Genomic DNA, 13559 nt, shown 5'->3' with positions numbered 1-13559 from the left:
TTACACATAACAAGTTCATATAATTGATTGTATTTGTCCCAGAAATACTTCTAGTTCTCTGAAAATATGTTAAACAAGTATTCTAAAGGTAAATACTTGCAAAATTACTTTAACATAGTATTATTTATGCTAATTTCCTTGAAGACTGATTTTACTCTTGTTCGCATTTATGTTCTGCGCCCTCAGTTTGCTTTCCCAAGTAAGTACGTATGAGTAGTTTCTCACATTAACTTTAGGATCTCTTATTAAAAACTTCCCCTTTTCAATGTATAATTAATCTCTTTCCCTACAGACGCGCTCCAAAAAAGCATCAATATAAGAAATAAAGAAAAGGAAGGCCCATAGGGACGGCAACTTTCAAACCGGCGCACGGGGGCATACTGGAGCATGGGCGTCGGCCCGCACCCAGGGACATGGCCATTTTATAACTTGCTCGCGCCCACGCCATTGCCAGTTCACTAGTTCCCCCACCAGTTCACCCAGTTAACAGCTAGGTCCTTCAACTCCCCCCCCCATCACCCCCAGTTACCCCTCACCCTTTAAACCCCTCAGAAATGTCTCAATCCTTTTGTTTTATGATTTACACATCATCCGTAGAAGAAGTAAAGTTACGCAGCAGGGGACCTCAGCGTGCACGGGGGGGAGGGGGGGCGCTTAAATACGCAGACATCTCCTGGCCGGGCCCCGAAATGCCCACACCCCTCCCTCACCCTGCCCCTTTTTGGAAACTTTTCAGATGGGTTTTAGGCACAAAAGTGGGCCCTTTTTAAAATGTAGGCAGCGTGGGCAAACCCAGCTTCTTCGCACATCCCCGAATTGATGTGTGCACAAGGCTTTTAAAATTCACCTTTAAATGTTTAAAATAAGAACTCTTGAATTAATTCAAGCTAATATTTTGCTATTGCATTTCCTTATTCCTGTTTCTGTTTTTGGTTTTTTTTTGTATCCAGGGGCTTCCCAGCATTCTGGAGTATTTTACATCAGAGAAGTGCTATTTTCCAAAACTCTTTGCAATATTTTTACAAACAACTTTGGAACAAAGGTTCTTTTCTTTACGTTTTGAACCTTTCTTTTCAAATTCTTCAAACCAGTCACCTTTCATGTAATACGTTTTTTACTGCTACAACCACACATTTCTATAGAGCTACTAATGCATGCAGAGCTGTAGTCCCTGCGTAGCAGAGCTTACAATGGGGATGATGCACAACAGTGCGCTCAGCCGAGCGCAGTTTAATCCGTGGTTGGACGCACAATTTGTAAGCACGTCCACAGCCTCCTATGCTATAAGGGGATTAGTGTGTCCAAAATGTGCGTCCAAACCCCAGCGAATGCAAGTTGCTGAGGCTATTTGTTATTCACCCCAGATCTAAAAAAAAGTGCACCGACCCTCACATTTTTACGCTCAGAAATCAACGCCTGCCCAGCCCAAAAAGTTGGACAGAAAAGCAGATAATACTGTTTTTCTGTAAATCTTCTGACTTAATATTGTGGTGATATTAAGTCGTAGGATCCAAAAAGGTTTAAAAGAATTTTTTTTTTTAATTTTTAAAAAATGTGCTGGCGGACGGATTAGGAAAACAGATGTTAGATTAACAAAAGTCCATTTTCCTAACCCGTGACTGTGAACTGGTTAGGAAAACGGGTCACTCGTAAAATTGAGCGTCCATTTTCCTAACCCTCTGACAGCCGACCTCTCTTGAGCGCCCGCTGCCAAGAAGGCTCTAGGGGCGCGCAATTGTCCCTAGCGCCCCCATGGCGGTGCGACCCCTTATTTAAATATTGAATCATGCACCCCGGAGAGATGGCTGGGCGCACGCATTGGGAAGGCAGGCGCTCAGTTCCTCGCTGATTTATTGTGACAGCCCCAATGTATTCAAGACACAGAATACAAATAAGAGACTTAGGAGCCTAAGTACCAAGCTCAGTGCCTGAGGTCAACTGATAGGGCAGGAGCAAGACCCAGGGAAGAGGGAGCCTGGGAGAACATGATATTCAAGGGGGTGGCGCATAAGAGCGCTTCTTACAATTTTTTTTTTAATGTGGCAGATCTGTAGGAAGGGGTGCGGAGAAGAGATCCCACTATACCCCCTGGGATTTGGGGGATATTCCAGTAGGGGAACTTTTCTGGGAAGACGAGGCCCCTTTTAAAAAACATGGGAGCCTCCAGATAAGGGGGGGGCTACCAGAGTGGCTTGCCACTGCTGGGAACATGCTAAATTCCTGGCTACAAGTAACGTCCAGAAAACCACCGTAGTTTAGTAAAGTTCACTGTAGTTTTCTCCATGGTGCAGTTACTGCCGTTTAATATATAGGCCCCTGAGGGAATTTCATTCATTTGGACAATGGTAAAAAGCAACAAGAGATCCAGAGATTAAAACTGAAAAGCAGTCTATTTTGTGGCATAAAATCTATTTAAACAACACCATTCACATTTAGCTAAATGCTACACAGTTGAAGTTCTTTTTTGCTTTTGAAATATTTTTTTCTGTGCATTTCTGGCCAGAAATGTATATACAGTACTTGAGTCGGCACTCGTGACTGTTGTATGCCAGGAATTCTCTGAAGTCCGTCTGGCCTCCTGTATCTGACAAAATGCTGCTGACTCCTGTTGAAAATGACAGAAATTAAGAATTAGACACAACATGGTTAAAAGTAGTTAACACTGAGTGCCATTATATGGCAGAGGGACCAATTGTAAATCTATATGTAACTTTATTTTTATGTATTTATATTCCACATTTCAGGCACTTCAAAGTGGAATACATTTGGGTTCTGTAGGTTTCACTTCATTTGCTGGAAGCCTAAGGATGCATTTTCCCTCTGCTTTCTCCCATCAACATACCCCCTTGTCCCAATTCCCCCTCAAGCTTCATCTCCCTTCTGCATCCCCCATTCCCCACGAACATACCTGGTTCCCTTGGGTTCCCCTCTGCTTTCCCCTTCTTCCACTCTACTTCTCCTCGGCCCAGGTGTTGACTGCAGACCTGGAACCCATTAACTTTCTGAGGTGATCAGATTTGCAGATAACACAAAATTATTCAAAGTAGTTAAATCACAAGAGAATTGTGAGAAATTGCTAGAGGACACTGCAAAACTAGTTGACTGGGCATGCAAATGGCAAATTAAATTTAATGTGGACAAGTGCACTTAGGAAAGAGTAACCCAAATTACAGATACACAATGCAAGGTTCCACATTAGTGGCACCACTAAGGAGAAGGATTAAGGTGTCATAGTAACATAGTAATGATCGCAGAAAAAGACCAAAATGGTCCATCGCTGATAATACAATAACACTGATAATAATCGTACATTGAAATCTTCTGCTCAATGTGCAGCAGCAGCCAAGAAAGCAAACAGAATGCTAGGGATTATAAGGGAAGGAATGGAAAATAAAACAGAGAATATCGTAATACACCTGTATCGCTCCATGGTACAATCTCATCTTGAATACTTTGTGCAGTTCTGGTCACATCTCAAAAAAGATATAGCAGAAATAGAATAGATACAGAGAAGGGCAACCAAAATGATAATTACTGTAATGGGATGCTTTTGGGCCTGCCTGCTAATACTACAAGACCCTTGCAGATGCTTCAGAATTCCGCAGTCAGGCTTTTGACTGGTACTAGAAAATCCGAGCACATTACCCCTATATTGAAGGATCTACATTGGTTGCCCGTCAAATATCGAACCCAACACAAAGTTTTAACTTTAATCCACAAGACATTGTATAATGAAAACATAGAATGGCTAACCTCAGTGCTACATTTCCACACTCCCTCAAGAACGACAAGATCAACAGGTTCTGGGATGTTGCCTATACCATCCCCCAAAATTGTACATCTCAACAATGTCCGTGAAAGAGCAATTTCCATTGCCGGGCCCCAATTAAGGAACTCCCTGCCACAAGATTTACGGAAGGAATCTGATATTAAAATATTTAAAAAGGGCATAAAAACTTGGCTATACCAATAGGCCTTCCAATAATTGTATCAATTTTATGCCCTTTTAATATTTAATATTTATTATTTTAACTATTTCTTTTAATCTTTTGAAACTTTAATTTTAAATTTTAAATTCTGTTTTATTTTATTTGATATTTTATTATTTTATAACGAAACTATGTATTTATACCTTTTCCTTTACTTTTGAAATGCAAATGTTGTCAAATGAATATTTGCCCTTAAGTGGAAACCGATGTGATATGTTTACATGAACAATGGTATATAAAAACCAATAAATATATAAATAAAAGGGGTGGAATGATTCCCCTGTGAGGAAAAGCTAAAGAGGTTTGGACTCCAGGTTGGAAAAGAGACAGCTAAGAGGAGATCATGATAGAGATCTATAAAATAATGAGTGGAGTAGAACGAGTTGTTTACTTGTAATTGGTTGTTTACTCTTTCAAAGAATACAAAGACTAGGGATAAAAAATGAAGTTACTGGGTAATACATTTAAAATAAGAGAAAATATTTTTCTACTCAACTCATAATTATGCATTGGAATTCTTTGCTAGTGGATGTGGTGAAAGCTATTAGTATAGCTGTTTGGACAAGTTCCTGGAAGACAAACCTATAAGCCATTATTAAGGTGGAGTTGCAGAAATCTACTGCTTGTCCCTGGGATAAGCAGCATGGAATCAGTCTACCTCTTGGGATCCTGCCAGGTACTTGTGACCTGGATTGGCCACTGTTGGAAACAGGATACTGGGCTTGATGGACCTTTGGTCTGACCCAGTATGGCATGTTCTTATGTTATTATGTTTTCTCCACTGCAGCTGGAGTGGAAGGTGGAGGTTGCTGCTGGCCCAGCCCCATTAAGGTTGCCAACTGGCTCCGGATTTTACCAGCACTACATGCATGGACTTGCAGTTTTAGTGACTACAATAGGAAAAACAGATCTACAAGTCCCTGCATGCAATGGGGGTAAAAATCAGAATTGTATCAGACCAGTGGCGTAGCCACGGGTGGGCCTGGGTGGGCAGGTGCCCACCCAACTTAGACCCAGGCCCACCCAACTGGCACCGGAACTGCAAGGCTGTCGCGGGATCCCATCCCCGCGACAGCAAACAAGAGAACCCACGCCTAGCGCGCCATCACTGCACTTGTGGGGAAGCGCTGCTGCGGCCGTATGGCCAACCGGTCTTCCTGTTTGGGGGGGGAGTGGAAGCGCCGCGCGCAGCTTCCGCTTCCTCCCCCCAATGCAGGAAGATCAGCTGCCTCTCCTGCTGCCACCCGTTCTCCTGCTATCTTCGGGCCAAACGGCCGCCGAACTTCCTGTTTGGGGGAGCGGAAGCGCCGTGCACAGCTTCCACTCCCCCAAAGCAGGAAGATCAGCTGCCTCTCCTGCTGCCACCGGCCTCCTGCTATCTTCGGGCGTCGGGCCGTACTGCCCGCCGAACTTCCTGTCGGGGGGAGGGAGGAAGCGGAGGAAGCGGACGTTCCCCACCGACAGGAAGTTCGGCGGGCAGTACAGCCCGACGCCCGAAGATAGCAGGAGGCCGGTGGCAGCAGGAGAGGCAGCTGATCTTCCTGCTCTGGGGGAGAAAGCGGAAGCTGTGCACGTGCTTGAATGTGTATGTGTGGATGAGAATGGGAGTGTGTGTGGGTGAAAACTGGAGCCTGGGTGTGTATGTGGGTGAGAATGGAAGCTTGAATATGTGGGTGAATGGGAGCTCGAATGTGTGTATGTGTGGTTGAGAATGGGAGCCTGGGTTTGTGGGTGGGTGAGAATGGGAGCTTGAATGTGTGTATATATGGGTGAGAATGAGCCTGGGTTTGTGTGGGTGGGTGAGAATGGAAGCTTGAATATGTGGATAAGAATGGGTGCTTGAATGTGTGTATGTGTGGGTGAGAATAGTACTTTAAATGTGTATATGTATGGATGAGAATGGGAGCTTGAATATGTGTGGGTGAGACTGGGAGCATGGGTTTGTGGGTGAGAATGGGAGTCTGGGTTTATGTGTGTGGGTGAGAATGGGTGCCTGGATGTGCGTCTGTGTGTGCATAAGAATATAAGCCTGGGTAGGGGTGAGAAAGTGAGAACTTGAATGTGAGCTTGTGGGGGGGGGGGGGGGGGGGGGAGAGCATATGAGTGACAGCTTGAGTGTGTGAGAGGGAGTCTGTGAGAGAAAGCGTGTATGTGTGTGTGTGTGTGTGTGTAAGGGAAGAAGACAGTAATAGAAGAAAGACACTGAAAAGGAATTAGGAAATGAGCTATAAGGGAAAAAATGGGAAAAAGAGACCAGGACCAACTGATTAGAAAAATACAAAGATCAGACAACAAAGGTAAAAATATATATCTATATTTTGAGATGTTAGCAATTTAAATATAAGCAACACAACCGCTCTCTCAAAATTTATGGACAGGTAGGAGCCGTGTATAAAATCGTAATAATAAGAAGGCTAAAGTACCACAAATCACCGTGAATTATGTTTGTATCATTAAGTAAACTTCATACTTAGGCGTAGATGTGAATGCTATGCTGCATAATTTGGCATTATTTATCAGTAAAAAACAACTCGTAGACCTGCATGCCTACAGCCCACCCATGTTAACCTTGTGCCCACCCAAAAAATCAATTCTGGCTACGCCACTGTATCAGACTGCCCTGAAAAATGGAATCAGCAACCCCCAAACTAGGTCTTCTTTTAATTATTATTTTAAAGAAAATAACCTTTGTAATGATCCTTCATAGACTTCTCTCATTTTTTGCCTCTCTTACCATTCCTTTTGCCCACACCTAGCCGGTTACTCAAACCACTTTCTTTCTTTTTTTAAATTATCCCTCGATCTCACTTGTTTCATAAGGGAATTTTATTTTCATTTTTGTTCCTCTCTCCTCCCCCGCTGTTTTTTGTTTTTTTTTTGTAATTGAAATGTGTCTCGCACATTCCCTAACTGTCTTTCACGGCAGCAGTCAGTAAAACAAACAAACAAACAAACAAGTCTCCCTGTCAGTAAGAGCTTAACAGCTCGCTCACTCCCGGAGCTTCATTTTATTTTATTTTTTTCTGCCCGACTCTCTGCTCTCTTTAATAATTTATTTGTATTCCTTATATCGGCCCCGGGTTCCACTGTCTCTGTCCCCAGGGGTTCTCCCCCCTCCCCCTGTCAGCTGGCCCCAGGTGCTCAGCTCCAGCGCCTGCTGCTTCCACTGACGTTCCCCCCCGGGCCCCTTTGCGCGAGACGCCGGTCCTCCAAACTCCCAGCTCGCCGTTTCCTGCCGGACCAGTTTCGGCGCAGCACCAGGTTTTTTCCCGAGCGCGGCCCGGCACTTTGCAGCTGTCACCGGCCTTGCGACTCTTGGGGGGGGGGGGCTCCTCCTTTCCGATCTGATGACTTCAGGTGCTCCTGCCCGGGGGATCCGTCTGCACCGGCGGCTAAACGGGGGGGGGAACCGATAATAATAACTTACCGCTAATATCGTCCCGGGCCCGATGCTCCTTTCAAGGGCAATTACCTGCCTGTCCTCCAGGAAAGCTGACAGCTGATCAGCCCGAAGGGAGGGGGGGGGACCCAAACTGCCTGCTTCTGTTTACAGCCAGGGAGAGACTGCGGCAGCAGCCGGTCCATTTAAAGGGACCGCTGCCCGCCAGGTAAGTACAATTTTCTGTTTTTACTCCTATTACAATATTTTGCCTTTTTTTTTTGTTTGTTTTAAATTGATACTGATAAAGCCTATAATTGTCCTCCAGTTTCTCTTCCGGGCAAGCTGTGGTAAGTTGATGAGGGCCATCATGCCCATTAAAATCGCTTTATAATCTCGGCCGAAACACCTCTCCCCTCCAAAACTGCCTCTGAACTCCAGCAGCTCCCCCCCCCAACCACCCCCACGCCCCGGAAGACGCCACCCAATGCTTTGCTCCTTCAGCCGGGCCACCCTAAAACACGGTCCTGACGACAAACTCCCCCCAGGCGGGCTCCAAGTGAGCTGCTGCCCGCCTGGCCTCCTGTATCTGACAAAATGCTGCTGACTCCTGTTGTCACTGCCCTGGTTCTGTCTCTCTGTACTCAAAGGAGATCAATAATAATAAAAAAAACCCAAAAAAACCCTACCACTGTCAGTCTTCCAAAATCTTTTATTATTTATTTCCAAACATTTCATATTCCGCTTTTTGCCAGGTTTGCTCTTAAAGAAAATGACAGAAATTAAGAATTAGACACAACATGGTTAAAAGTAGTTAACACTGAGTGCCATTATATGGCAGAGGGACCAATTGTAAATCTATATGTAACTTTATTTTTATTTATTTATATTCCACATTTCAGGCACTTCAAAGTGGAATACATTTGGGTCCTGTAGGTTTCACTTCATTTGCTGGAAGCCTAAGGATGGCTGTTATCTAAGAAAAATAAAAGATGAAAATGTGTATCCCTTTCTATAAGAAAATTTCTTATGTGTCTCACAAAACTGTGCAGTCTCTTACCAACTAGGGCCCAGACTTTTATGATCTGGAGAACTGATAATCATCGGGGTAACTTGCTGATGCGACTGTTACTACCCTTAACCAATAAGCCTTGATACTTTTGATGCAACTGCGACATTGCTCTCTGCTTTAATGGCAGGGTGAAAATGAGAATTGGATTCAGATAACAAGGAGGGCCCCGACATTTACGGTCTGGGGAATTGATAAGCATGGGGAGTAACCTGCATGGAACAGCAGTGCCAATTACTACCCTTAACAGAGAACATGAGATTACAACCCTTAACTAATAAGCCTTGATGCAACTGCAACATCACTCTCTGCTAGGGATGTGCATTGTTTTTATGACGAAAGGAAATATCATACGATATTTCCTTTTTCGTCATGAATCGGGGGTCCCTGAAAATGATTGGAAAACCCCATGAACTTTTGTGTGGTTTTCTTATCGTTTGAGGGGGGGGGGGGGGAGGAGAAAGGGCACACAGAAAAAAAAACCCCAAACCCAACTCAACCCGTCAGATCTATTTAATTACAATCCCCCACCCTCCCGACCCCCCCAAAACTTGCCTAAAGTCCCTGATGGTCCAGCGGGGGTCCCGGGAGCGATCTCCCGCTCTCGGGCCGTCGGCTGCCAGTAAACAAAATGGTGCCGGAGGCCCTTTGCCCTTACCATGTGACAGGGGCTATCGGTGCCATTGGCCGGTCCCTGTCACATAGTAGGAGCAATGGACGGCCGGCGCCATCAAAGGGCCATTGGTGCCATTTTGTTTACTGGCATCCGACGGCCCGAGAGCGGGAGATCGCTCCCGGGACCCCTGCTGGACCACCACGGACTTTAGGCAAGTTTTTTTTTGGGTGGGGGGGGGGGATTGTAAATAATTAGATCTGAAGGGTTGGGGTGGGTTTGGGGGGGGGTTTTTTTGGTAAATAATTGTAAATAATTAAATGTGAAGGATCAGGGTGTGCGCTAACAGGTTTGTGTTAGCTAGCGCGCACTAACACTAACTCCCGTTGGTGCGTGCTAAACCGAAAACGATTTTATACGAAAAAAAAATGCCGATCTGCGGATTACGAGCTTTTCCCGCAGGTACACGAAACCAAAAGCGGAAACGATCGGGCACCCAATGCACATCTCTACTCTCTGCTTCGACGGGGATGGGAGATGATGGAAAAGAGGAATTGGATTCAGGGTCAACCAACACGAGCCCCAGATTTTTTACAGTCTGGTCCTTTTTTGCTGTCATTTCTATATTTCTATGGGTTTTTTTCACTAACTTTTCACTCTCAAACAAGACTTTATTTTCTCACTCACAATTATTTCTTAGAACCTGGCAGCAGCTTCAGCTCTTTTTCGCAGTTGCAGTCTCCCTGCATCTCTCCTTCACCACTCACACAGCTGCAAGTGCTCAGACAGGGGGTCCCCAAACTTTTTAAGGGAAAGGCCACATGTGACATTTTGAGTCACTGAGAGGGATAGGGGTGGGGGTTCCCTTAGAGTTTGAATGAGTGGGGGCAGGGGTTTTTTTCCCCCTTGGAGTCTGTCCATTTCACTAAGTTGAAATGCTACAGAAGGAGGGAGATGGGAGCAGGATTCCCACAGGTATGGAATATAGGCTGGCAATTAAAATATTTCTAGCAAGTTAATACCATCTCTTCCACACCTCGGGGAACCCTACCATTTGTTACATCAATATCTGCATCTGCTCTCTGGGAGAAAAGGTGAATGAATGGCAAGGTTTGTTTGTGTGCCCTTTCTCCTATTCACAATCCCACATACATTCTTGCTCTACTTCCCTCCCTTTTCCTCTACCCCTCTCCTCTATTTCTTTCACTCATATTCCCCTTACCCTCCCCTTCACTCATACTCCCTTATTCACAAGCTCTCCTCCCTTCTTTACTCTGCCCTCCTCTCCTCACTCACACTACCTTCCCCTCCTCCCATACTTGCTTGGCTTATCTCTCCTGTCTCCTCTCTCTCCTCTCCTTCCCCTCAACATCCACCTCTCCTCTGCCTTCCCCTTTCACCATCAGCATACCTGGTTCCATTGTTACCCTTCCCCTACCAGCACATCTGGTCTCCCCAACATTTCCCCTTTGCTTTCCTCTTACCCCTCTAGCATACTGCCTTCTTCTGCCTGCATTTTCCCTCTGCTTTCTCCCATCAACATACCCCCTTGTCCCAATTCCCCCTCAAGCTTCATCTCCCTTCTGCATCCCCCATTCCCCACGAACATACCTGGTTCCCTTGGGTTCCCCTCTGCTTTCCCCTTCTTCCACTCTACTTGATTCTTCAGAATTTCTTTTTTTTTTTATGGTCAATCCCTGCTGCAGCTGCTTCTCCTGGTGACGTAAGCCATGGCAGCGACAGAGACAATGTGGCTGAAGTTTTTTTTTTTTGTTTTTTCAACTAATTCCCTATTATTGCTGCTCCTCCTCCACCCCAGTAGCAGCATTGGTGCAAGGGTATGAGCAGCAGCAGGGACTGGATGGAACCACGATGCTGAAGCTTTTTATTCCTGCCCAGTCCCTGCTGCAACTGAGCTGCTTCTCCTCAGCCCCAGCGGTGGCACAGGAATGGTGATGTGAGCCGCAGCAGGAACAGAGACATGACTGAAGTCCCCACTTCCCCCTTGGTCCCTGCTGCAGCAGCTTCTCCTCGGCCCAGGTGTTGACTGCAGACCTGGAACCCATTAACTTTCTGAGGTGATCAGATTTGCAGATAACACAAAATTATTCAAAGTAGTTAAATCACAAGAGAATTGTGAGAAATTGCTAGAGGACACTGCAAAACTAGTTGACTGGGCATGCAAATGGCAAATTAAATTTAATGTGGACAAGTGCACTTAGGAAAGAGTAACCCAAATTACAGATACACAATGCAAGGTTCCACATTAGTGGCACCACTACGGAGAAGGATTAAGGTGTCATAGTAACATAGTAATGATCGCAGAAAAAGACCAAAATGGTCCATCTGCCCAGCTGTCCATCGCTTATAATACGATAACACTGATAATAATCGTACATTGAAATCTTCTGCTCAATGTGCAGCAGCAGCCAAGAAAGCAAACAGAATGCTAGGGATTATAAGGGAAGGAATGGAAAATAAAACAGAGAATATCGTAATACACCTGTATCGCTCCATGGTACGATCTCATCTTGAATACTTTGTGCATTTCTGGTCACATCTCAAAAAAGATATAGCAGAAATAGAATAGATACAGAGAAGGACAACCAAAATGATAATTACTGTAATGGGATGCTTTTGGGCCTGCCTGCTAATACTACAAGACCCTTGCAGATGCTTCAGAATTCCGCAGCCAGACTTTTGACTGGTACTAGAAAATCCGAGCACATTACCCCTATATTTATTTATTTATTTATTTATTTATTTTTAGTTTTTATAAACCGACGTTTCTGTATAAAATACATATCACACCGGTGTACAGTGAAATAAAACTGTCGCCACATGGGCAGCTTACATTATAACAAATAACATTATAAATAACATTATAAATACATTTAACATTTTAACAGATAACATAGAGATTAGAGGAGATTAGCGGAGATTACAGTAAACAATCGAGGTTGATTAAGATTCAATGATGAGCTCTTCAAGGACTTATGGACGACAGGTGGGTCTGGTCATAGGCTAAACTGATCAAGTATAAGTTCTTCCTGCTCTTAGTTTGAAGGATCAACATTGGTTGCCCGTCAAATATCGAACCCAACACAAAGTTTTAACTTTAATCCACAAGACATTGTATAATGAAAACATAGAATGGCTAACCTCGGTGCTACATTTCCACACTCCCTCAAGAACGACAAGATCAACAGGTTCTGGGATGTTGCCTATACCATCCCCCAAAATTGTACATCTCAACAATGTCCGTGAAAGAACAATTTCCATTGCCGGGCCCCAATTAAGGAACTCCCTGCCACAAGATTTACGGAAGGAATCTGATATTAAAATATTTAAAAAGGGCATAAAAACTTGGCTATACCAATAGGCCTTCCAATAATTGTATCAATTTTATGCCCTTTTAATATTTAATATTTATTATTTTAACTACTTCTTTTAATCTTTTGAAACTTTAATTTTAAATTTTAAATTCTGTTTTATTTTATTTGATATTTTATTATTTTATAACGAAACTATGTATTTATACCTTTTCCTTTACTTTTGAAATGCAAATGTTGTCAAATGAATATTTGCCCTTAAGTGGAAACCGATGTGATATGTTTACATGAACAATGGTATATAAAAAACAATAAATATATAAATAAAAGGGGTGGAATGATTCCCCTGTGAGGAAAAGCTAAAGAGGTTTGGACTCCAGGTTGGAAAAGAGACAGCTAAGAGGAGATCATGATAGAGATCTATAAAATAATGAGTGGAGTAGAACGAGTTGTTTACTTGTAATTGGTTGTTTACTCTTTCAAAGAATACAAAGACTAGGGATCAAAAATGAAGTTACTGGGTAATACATTTAAAATAAGAGAAAATATTTTTCTACTCAACTCATAATTACGCATTGGAATTCTTTGCTAGTGGATGTGGTGAAAGCTATTAGTATAGCTGTTTGGACAAGTTCCTGGAAGACAAACCTATAAGCCATTATTAAGGTGGAGTTGCAGAAATCTACTGCTTGTCCCTGGGATAAGCAGCATGGAATCAGTCTACCTCTTGGGATCCTGCCAGGTACTTGTGACCTGGATTGGCCACTGTTGGAAACAGGATACTGGGCTTGATGAACCTTTGGTCTGACCCAGTATGGCATGTTCTTATGTTATTATGTTTTCTCCACTGCAGCTGGAGTGGAAGGTGGAGGTTGCTGCTGGCCCAGCCCCATTAAGGTTGCCAACTGGCTCCGGATTTTACCAGCACTACATGCATGAACTTGCAGTTTTAGTGACTACAATAGGAAAAACAGATCTACAAGTCCCTGCATGCAATGGGGGTAAAAATCAGAATTGTATCAGACTGCCCTGAAAAATGGAATCAGCAACCCCAAACTAGGTCTTCTTTTAATTATTATTTTAAAGAAAATAACCTTTGTAATGATCCTTCATAGACTTCTCTCATTTTTTGCCTCTCTTACCATTCCTTTTGCCCACACCTAGCCGGTTACTCAAA

General features: G+C 43.8%; 1 long non-coding RNA gene across 1 annotated transcript; it reads right to left on the bottom strand.

Moving 5' to 3' along the window:
- Positions 1 to 2302: 2302 nt before the first annotated feature.
- LOC115085734 lies at positions 2303 to 7795 on the bottom strand. Its single transcript, XR_003854945.1, has 3 exons — positions 7417 to 7795; positions 2909 to 3002; positions 2303 to 2605 (listed from the first exon to the last, which is right to left on the bottom strand). It is a non-coding gene; the product is annotated as an uncharacterized LOC115085734 (long non-coding RNA).
- Between the last annotated feature and the right edge of the window lie 5764 nt (positions 7796 to 13559).

The sequence above is a fragment of the Rhinatrema bivittatum genome, chromosome 2 (genome assembly GCF_901001135.1).
Source record: "Rhinatrema bivittatum chromosome 2, aRhiBiv1.1, whole genome shotgun sequence".
NCBI classification, from domain to species: domain Eukaryota; kingdom Metazoa; phylum Chordata; class Amphibia; order Gymnophiona; family Rhinatrematidae; genus Rhinatrema; species Rhinatrema bivittatum.
Note: the sequence above shows the minus strand (reverse complement) of the source record. Positions and strands in the feature narration are given on the sequence as shown.